This window comes from Zea mays, chromosome 5, assembly GCF_902167145.1.
Source record: "Zea mays cultivar B73 chromosome 5, Zm-B73-REFERENCE-NAM-5.0, whole genome shotgun sequence".
NCBI lineage: Eukaryota > Viridiplantae > Streptophyta > Magnoliopsida > Poales > Poaceae > Zea > Zea mays.
The window spans coordinates 30658449-30666045 of NC_050100.1; positions in this window are offsets into that span (position 1 = coordinate 30658449).

Here is a 7597-nt window from a genome sequence, read left to right on the forward strand (position 1 = left end):
ATCTATAGAGTGTGTTAAAAAGTTAAAAGCTAGCTTCACCAGGGTTGGCGCCTTCTCAAGCGAAGAAAACTTTACGAGAGGCAATCCCGAAGGTCCTATCGAATGGATCGACCACGAAGCTGAGGCCTTCGAAGAAATTTTAAATAGCCGAGGAGATATATGTGCCTTCTCTGGTGCCAGAGGGATTGCCACCATCTTAGAGAAGAAGGGCTGCGAACATGTAAAAATTTTAGTACAGTCCGAAGCTGCTTTGTCCTTTGAAGATGCAAGAGATCCTTCGGCTGAAGCTAGTATAGTTGGTGGAAAATTTTTTACCGATATCTGGGATAATGGTGGCCGAGAAATGGCCGGAGAAATTATTCGAAGAAGTGAAAAGGGCATTCACGATGCTAGAGAAGTAGCTGAGGCTGCTGAAAAGAGCGTAGAGGCCGAAGGTCAATTAGGTATTAACTAATAGTTTTTATTGTGTTGTAATCTTTAGGCTTTAAGATTTGTTTGCGATTTGTAATAGCAATGTAGTCGTATCCTGTCTTACTTCAGATCCTGCTAAAACGTCTTCGGGCCCTCAGCCGAAAGGAGACGACGAAATTAAAAAGATGGCTGGAGATATTATGGACGAAGTCGTCAATCGGCTCTTGAACGAGGCTGCAGAAGTCGTTTTGAGAGAGGATTAAGTATTTTTGTGAAAACTTCTGAAATGTAATATACTGTAACATTTTGTAACCCCAAATGTAATATACCTATTTTTGTTAGTCAATTCTTTACGATGCATGAAACTTTACACGTACCGCTTTTGAGTCTTTGACGAAAAAAACACCTTCCCTTCTTTTCATGCTTCGTGAAGAAGAATTTTTCTTTGTCACAACCATATCCAATATTCTGATGAATAATATCCAGGCTTCGTGAAAATATTTTCCGAAGCTACACTTCCGAAGATCAATGATGTATCTTTTTGTGACTATGGTTTCTCCCTTTTTTCAAAGCGTTCTTCTGTAGATTGATAATGTGTCCACCTCTTGTGCCATATGCAAAATGATGTATGATGCTTATGCTATGCGAAATGATGCGATGATGTTATGTCATGTGAGATGATGTTTATTCCGAAGATACATACGCATCCCTGCAATAAAATACAATCTTTTATAAGCCTCCCTTAGGAGCTTCTTCGCCTTTTACTTCAGCGGAATCAGCGTTTATTTTTCGCTGTAAGCCTCCCTTAGGAGCTTCTTCGCCTTTTACTTTCAGCGGTATTCGCGTTGACTTTTCGCGCTTCGCCTTTTACTTAGGCGGTATCAGCGTTTATTTTTCGCTGTATGCTCTGCATTCCCTTTGGAACGACTTTGGAGCAGAAAACTTACACTGCGCTCCCTTTGGAGCGACTTTTTGTGACTTCGGCAAACTTACTCTGCGTTCCTTAGAACGACTTTTTGTTGCTTCGAAGAATTTTCAATAGTTCGAAGGTCCTCTTTGTTATCATGAGGCTGTGAAGAAAATATATTTTCCCTGTAGGATTCAACGAAACTAATTACATGAAATCTAAACAATGTCCTTTATTACAGAAAATAAAACTGAATGAAAAAGATTGCTATTAAGGTAGGATATTTGTCAATAGATGTGCTTTGACTCTGGCACAGTGCTATTGACTGTACGAGCTTCGGACTGCTCTCTGAAGTCCCTCTGGTGTGGAGCATACTGGCTCCCTTCTCGCTGCTGGCCTTGTTGCAACGGAGGTGGAGGCGGAGGCTGTTGCCAAGAAGCTTGAGGCTGACTCGCCGAAGCAACAGAAACTGCAGGATGATTGCCCACATATTCTGGAATGTAGGGCGAATGATACGAAGCTGTATGCATGACCTGTTTCGGCTGAGCTTGTTGTGCTGCTGCTTCAGCTATTTCCTTTTGCTTCTGAATAGTAACATGGCACATCCTGGTAGTATGGCCTTTGTTCTCACCGCAGAATAAGCAAAAGATTCTTCTCGGTTGATCGCCAAATCTTCCTCCAAAGCCCCTGGCGCCTCTGCCTCTTGGAGCTGGTGGTCGGAAGGAGCTTTGCTGTTGTCCCGAAGCCTGTGAGGAGCATTGTGGCCTTTGCTGTTGGCTTCCTCTGTCATCATTTTGTGTAGAGTTATGAATTGATCTCACGTGCCTCGGGTAGAACCTCCCTCCGAAGCCCCTGGTCATTTCAGAAAACCTGAAAGCCTCCTCCCTTCTTTGGCGAAAATCATTATCGGCCCGAATGTACTCGTCCATCTTTTGGAGCAGCTTCTCCAAAGTTTGAGGAGGCTTCCTGGCGAAGTACTGAGCTGACGGTCCTGGCCGAAGCCCCTTGATCATGGCCTCGATGACAATTTCATTGGGCACCGTTGGTGCTTGTGCCCTCAAACGCAAGAACCTTCGGACATACGCCTGAAGGTATTCTTCGTGATCCTGGGTGCACTGAAACAGAGCCTGAGCAGTGACCGGCTTCGTCTGAAATCCTTGAAAGCTGGTTAACAACAAATCCTTCATCTTCTGCCATGAAGTGATCGTCCCTGGTCGAAGGGAGGAATACCAGGTTTGAGCAACACTTCTGACAGCCATAACGAAGGATTTGGCCATGACTGAAGCATTGCCGCCATACGAAGATACTGTTGCTTCGTAGCTCATCAAAAACTGCTTCGGGTCTGAGTGGCCATCAAATACGGGAAGCTGAGGCGGCTTGTAGGACGGAGGCCAAGGTGTAGCCTGCAGCTCAGCGGACAGAGGAGAAGCATCATCAAAAACAAAATTCCCATGATGGAAATTGTCATACCAGTCATCTTCGTTGGGAAAACCCTCCTGATGAAGGTCTTGGTGCTGAGGCCTTCGGAGTTGCTCATCCTGAGCAAGATGACGAACTTCTTCAGAGGCTTCGTCTATCTGCCTCTGCAGTTCAGCTAGCCTGGCCATCTTTTCTTTCTTCCTCTGTACTTGTTGATGAAGCATCTCCATATCTCTGATTTCTTGATCTATCTCGTCCTCTGGTGGTGTCGGGCTGACAGCCTTCCTTTTCTGGCTTCAGGCCTCCCGCAGGGAGACTGTCTCCTGATTGTGGTCCAGTGGTTGCAGAGCTGCAGCCCCAGTCGCTGAAGCCTTCTTCGGCGCCATAACGAAGGTTTATGATCGCCGAAGGTGTTCAAAAAAACTCAGAGTGGAAGTGAGTTCACCGGAGGTGGGCGCCAATGTTGGGGACTTGTTCTCAAGTGCTAGGGGTTAAGAACGAGGCAACATAAAGAATGTTAATCGTTAAAGTCCTTCGTCCTTCGAAGCATTATTTCCCTTAGGATATAATGGTCTACGGACGAAGGTCATGAAGGACGTACCTTCATAAACTCATTAAATAATGACGAAGGATGAAGTATAAAGAATATGAAAGACAACATGAACAATTATATATTATTATCAGGCATAAACAGAAATATCATTGAATTACAAGTGTACCTTCAATTGGAAGGAGATGACAGTACAAGTGTGACGCAAAAAGTGAATGCCAAGTCAGCGTGCCCAGTACGGGGCTACTGTTCATCTATTTATAGGCACGGGACGCAGCCCGTGCAAAATTACATTAGTGCCCTTTACTCTCAATAATAATTCTATAGTAATCTGTCGAGGTCTAAATAGCCTTTTCATCTTTAAGTCGGTTTCATCTGCTGCTGTCACGCCGAAGCTTTCCTGCTTACACCTTCGGCGATTCACCAACCTTCGTATTATTCTGGTCTACGGTAATGCCTGACTTGAGTCCGAAGATACCTGTCACACATTATACTCCAGAAACACTATTAAATCCAGTTTTTGAGGACCTTCGGATGCCGAAGGTCCCCAACAACACTCATTTAGGGGGAGTAATCCTTTCAACTGATGTCATTCATATTGTTTAATTTAATATCCTTCTAGTGATATCATTTGATTCAATTCTTGTTGAGGGCAAGCTGTTATTTACTTCCTACATACTTTTAATGTCTTCCTTTTCGGTGGTTGATGCCAAAGGGGGAGAAGTTTAGGGACCAAAGCAATGAAAACTTTATCAAACACCAAACACCACCAATTTAAAATTTTATATCTCCAAATGATTTTTCAAGTGGTTTTGGTTATTTGGTCCAAAAATAGGAAGTAAGTGAATTATGGAGTTAGGGGGAGGCTTAAGTCCATAATATCACATTATGGGGACAATCATGCATCTTAGCAAGTAAATTGCATATTTTCATTCAAATACTTGTATTATTTGCTTGCTTTGGTTGTGTTGTCATCAATCACCAAAAAGGGGGAGATTGTAAGGAAAATGGACCCCGGGCCATTTGGCTAATTGAGTTTTGGTGTTTGATGAACAACACAATCCGTGAACTAATAAGTTTTCTAGTGTTTGTGTTTGTAGTTCACAGGATGCAAAGAGAATTGGACCAAGGCAATGAGGATGCAACACCTCAAAAGAAGACATAAAAAGATACATAGGAGTCCAATACTCAAGAACAAAGAAGCCCGAAGAAATCAGCGAAGAATTCCAAGATAAGGGCTGTCAGCCAGCGCCTGGTGGCGCACCGGACTGTCCGGTGAGGCACCGGACAGTCTGCACAGAGAGGCCGCAGACAGGTGCTCTCTGGCTGTAGCACCGGACTGTCCGGTGTGCACCGGACTGTCCGGTGTGCCAACGGGCAGACGGCAACGGTCGGATCCAACGGTCGACTGCTACAGGCGCCAACGGTCGGCTGACGTGGCGTGCACCGGACATCTACTGTGCAGTGTCCGGTGGTGCACCGGACTGTCCGGTGCACCCGACGACAGAAAGCTGCTGCTTTCTGTCCAACGGCTAGTTTGGGGTGTGGAGGCTATAAATACCACCCCAATCGGCCATTCTCATGTGTGAGAGCCCAAGCAACATACCAAGACACATAGTGCATATTTCCAAGAGCTCAAACACCCAAGTGCTTAATAGAATCACTCGGTGATTAGCGTAGGTGCTTTGCGAAGTGCTTAGGTTAGTTAGACCGCTTTAGCGCTTGCTCTAGGTGAACCCTAGATTGTTGAGTGAGTTTAGATAAACCTCACAACCCCTCGGCTCTTGCGTGAGTCGTTGTAATTGTACCGAGTGGGGCGAGAGTCTTGCGAGACCGTGACAAACGCGTTTGTGTCACGGCCGCCACCGTGTACCGGAGGGAACGAGGCCCGCGGCGTTTCGGCCGGAAGCTCGATAGTGGAGACGGCGGGGAGCGTCCGAGAGGAGCCGAAAGCGGAGCACCACTTGCGCGTGGAGAAGGCTCGTGGCTCTCTACGGAGTTACTCGACCGTGGTGCTTGGCCCTCGCGTGGGCTTCCCTTTGCGTAGGGGCACCAACGAGGATTAGTCAGGACCTTGCGTGGTTCCGGATACCTCGGTAAAAATACCGGCGTCATCCACGAGAGTTTGCTTCTCTACTTAGCTCTTTACATTCCGCATTTATATTAAGCATTTAAGTTTCAATCTTGTAATCATACTTATTTAGTGTAGATTGAAACTTAGCCTTTGCGGTAGAGATAACAACACTTAGACAAAACCTAGCTTGCACATTCTAGTTTTGATTATTTGCATAGGTTTTGCTCTAGGGATTTAATTGTGGCCTAGTTTAGTAAAAGTTTTAGAAGTCCTAATTCACCCCCCCTCTTAGGCGTCACCCGTTTCCTACAAAGCGGAAGGATCTCCACCTTGAAGGAGGACGCCAGCACCGCGCTTGGGCCCGCGACGGCCGCGTCGAGCCTCTGAACCTCGGCTAAGGCAGCTTCATCTTCGTCGGGTAGATAATACCCCTCGCTGACCCGATCCAGGTCTATGTCGTAGTGGGAAGCGAGCACGGCGAAAGTCCGCCTAACGCCGTGATGCAGTGCCTCGCGGAGTCTGCTGCGCACATGGCCGCCCAAGGCCTGCAGGCAACTCTGGGGGGAGCTTCCCGAGGGGACGTCGTCAAGACCAGAGACCTGGCAGAAGGTCGAGATAGCTTCAGACATGGCCACGTGGTCGGCCTCCTTCTGCTCAGCTGCCTGGTCAAGTGCCTTGGCGGACTCGTTGAAGGCTGACTCGAACTCTGCAAACAGCCAGATAGAATTCTTCAGACACGAGTTGAAGAATGAAGCTGAATCAAAATCACAAAGCGGCCAAAACATACCTTCAGCCCGGGCACGCTGCTCCGAAGCTGTGGCTTGGGCGGACTGGGCAGACCCGACGGCCACGGCCAGGTCCTCCGCAAGGGCTCCGGCCCGAGCAGACACCTCGGCTAGCTAGTCCCCAAGGGCCTCAGCCCGGCTTTCAGCCTCGGCAGCCTGGTTCCGAGTTTGGTCCCGCTCGCCGATGACCTGGCTAAGCAGCTGCCGCTGCTGCGCCTCTGCGCGTGCCGCCGCTGCCTCCACCCCTAGCTCATCATAGAGCAACCGAAGGTCCGCCGCCTCGGCGCTCCGTTGGGCGAGGCGTTCGATAGCCTCGGTAAGCGTGGCCCTCAGGAACCGCAGCGAACCCCAGACGTCGGCCTCGCGGCGGATGAACGACGACTTGGCGGCGCTCAGATCCGTCAGATCCTGAGGAAGGGAAGCAGGGCGTCACAAAGAATGCCCTGGTCACGCGAAAGGTATGCCTGAAATCCTTACCTGGAGGATCCTAGGAACGTCCCTGGATAAGATCTCCATGGTCGACCGAAGCGACCCCTCGCTGCCTCGGCGTACTCATGGAGCTCATCCCGAGACTGCTCCTCCCGCTCATCGTCAAGGACGAAGAGGGGTTTCGAGGCATCGTGGGTCCAAAACCGGAGCGCCTGTCCACACCGCTCATTGGGATCGCGCCGCGTGGGGATGAGGTCGCCGCTCCCCAAGACGAGTCGCGGTTCTGCACCCCCTCCTCCAAGGCGTCGGGACCCCCTGCAGTCGACGCATCGGGTACCCCCTCGGCTGAGGAGGCGGGCTTCCAATCACCGACCTCGAGCAGCGGCACCTCAGCCATCTCAGCATCAGCGGTGATGGGTGGCTCCACGGGCAGAACGGCAACAGCCTCGACAGAAGCTGGTGCCGGCGCCGGCAGCACGTCAGGTGGGCTCAAGGCCGCAGCCGCGCCAGCAGTCTCCCCCGACACGACGACCGCCTTGATAGAGGGGTCAGCCTGGGGAGCTCGCCCCATGGCAACTCGCGCCGCCTGGGCCCCCCGCTTGGGGGCATCTTATGCGGAGGTCAGCCAACCGGCGTGGCACGGTGCGGCACTGGCTGCAGAAGCCGGCACCATCTTAAGGGCCTTCCTGGGAGCCAGATAGGCCGAACCGTGCCTCCGTTTGCTGGGAGGAAAAGGTAAAGCAGGATCAGGACACACGAAGAAAGATCCAGGACATAGGTATCCTCAGATACTTACCCGCTCCGGACCAAGGCCAATCGTGCCTGCGGGGAGGCCCCTCGGGCCTCGGTCCCCGCAGGCGCCGCCGAGGTTCGCCCCGCTGCCGGCTTCAGCGCCGTTCCCACTTCGGGCGCTCGGGGCGCTGAAGGGACGGCCTGCCCATGCGACGTCACGACGGCCTGAGGATCAACCTCCTGTACGGTCGGCATGAGCGGCTGCTCTTGGGGGACAGGCGGGTCAGCCT